The sequence below is a fragment of the Galdieria sulphuraria genome (genome assembly GCF_000341285.1).
Source record: "Galdieria sulphuraria unplaced genomic scaffold scaf_78, whole genome shotgun sequence".
Lineage (NCBI taxonomy): Eukaryota > Rhodophyta > Bangiophyceae > Galdieriales > Galdieriaceae > Galdieria > Galdieria sulphuraria.
Window position 1 is genome coordinate 2,206 of NW_005178397.1, and position 2,205 is coordinate 4,410.

The following is a 2,205-nucleotide window of genomic DNA, read 5'->3' on the forward strand; positions in this document are numbered from 1 at the left end:
GATTAATCAACTAGTTGTCTCACAAGTTTGTTTATTTCTATCGATAATTGTTTCAGAGCATTTTTGCGTATGTATTAGCAGTTGAAAGTCCTGTAGTCTGTTGTTGAGATTCTGAGAATCAGGCTTGGGGCTATTATTTCAAAGATATTCTACAAGAACAAGAAACCAGTCAGACACTCAGTTGAGTCTTTTAGTCAGTACACAGAATAACATTCCGTATAGTAGTTTTCCTTGTCTTCTATATGACTCTTTTCAAGATGGAGAAATCGGTCTGTAACTCTGCAACAGGCATTTCTCAGAATAGCATAGGAAAGTCTTGAGTCCATCATTGCACATTTTCATTGGCTGTTTGTATTGTTGTGCTTTTATATCAATTCTCTATTGATACGAGTATGTCTTTTGAAATATTATGGATGTGGGGCTTTAGATAACGAAAGCTGAATAAACTTGTATTTTGAAAGCAAGGGAAAAGTTTTCAGTTCAAAATATACTCAACTTGTTGGGAACCATGAAATAAAGCAAGCAAAAGAGCACTGCTGAAAGTCATGGTTGTGTCCACCTGGTAAAATGTTTTGACGATAGCGACTGTAGCTATTAGTCCGTTTTGAGAAACGCCTTTGTTTTTATGAATTACTGGGTTTACCAAAAGTTAAGTTTTGTCTAAAGAATATGTAAGTCGTAAGAGTGATAGTGTTGAAGCCAGTATTGCTGCTGTTTCTGAAAGGCATCTATTGCAAATCGTCTTTGGTCCTTATATAGTTGAAGAGGAGGGTAACATTAGTAGTACGGTGTGAATGGGAAACAAGGCGACTTGTGTGAAACAGTATTTGCCTTTTCAAGAGTGCTGCTGATCTGTTTTTCATCCCAACATACTGAAAATCATGCTGTTGAAAGTAGTGGTAGTTGTAGCTGTCAAAAAGTGAAAAGGAAACTTCACATTTTGTACAAACAGCTTGCGGTTGGATAGTATACAAAGTAGCTCTGAAAGAAACTCACGAAGGATGGGTTGAACTTCTACAATGTTACACAAGTGTACACATTGATGTCATCGTGTCCGACTAGAGTTTTTGGTTTGACTCTGAAGATAAAGTCCAACTTTTGGTAAACAATTCCTAGAAAGCATACGCAGACGAACAAAGTAGTTTGCGCATTGACACGAACCATAAAACATTTTTCGATTATCACAGCAAAATCAAACCATTCGCCACTACTTGAAATTCAACCAGAACAGCAACAACAACAACAAATATGAGCCCGAGCCTAGTACAGTATGGCAGAGTCATCAATTCTACAAAGAGAATGACTTGTGTTTCTATCTTTTACTGCTTTCTTCGTTGTTGGCATGACAGGAAAAGTGTCATTGTTTTATTTACTTGGAATTGTAAAAAGACAACAACAACAACAACAAGAGAAAGCCATAGTGTATTGGTTAGTAGTACATGGAATATTAATAATAGTTTTTGTGATAAAAGTACGAATTTGACCTATTTTTTACCATAAAGGAAAATTGAATTGTTGACTTTACAAAATAAAAGGGCACTATTTGCACATTTACGACTATTCCTGTACCTTACTATCAGTAGAACTACATACGGTTCTGATTTTGAACAACAAATAGAGTATCGAGTTGCTTTACTGGTCGATTTTCGATTTTTCTTGTACCGGTTTGAGACTAATCTTTATCTTTTGATTCTTGAAATGAACTTGTTTGTTACCTCATGATAATATGATGAAGCAACTAGTCGTCATTTCTTTTCCGAAAACGTCGACGTACAACCTTTCAGAAGATTTTTTCATTGGAAATCTCAATCACATAGAATCTCTTTGTCCCTTGATAGTTGCGTTGCATTTGTAGGGATAGGCAATTGATAGTCCAAGTGATCAATTCGAGACAATTTCGTCAGTTGAATCAATTAATCTTTGACAAGTGAACTTGCAGCATCATGAAAGTGTACAACATACTGTTTTCTGTGATCTTGAATTTACTACTGATCTATGTGGATATATTGTAATGCTCTCATGTTAAAACCATCTTATGGTTATTTGTGCTCCAAAACATTTCTATCTTACATGTCCGACCCTATGACCAGCTTGATATGAAGTTAGTCATCTAGTCGATAAGGATAGGATAATATCTCTATTTCGTTTTTTCTCTTCTTCATCGGCGTAATTGTAGAATGGTGAAAATCTTGTTTTTTAGAGTTG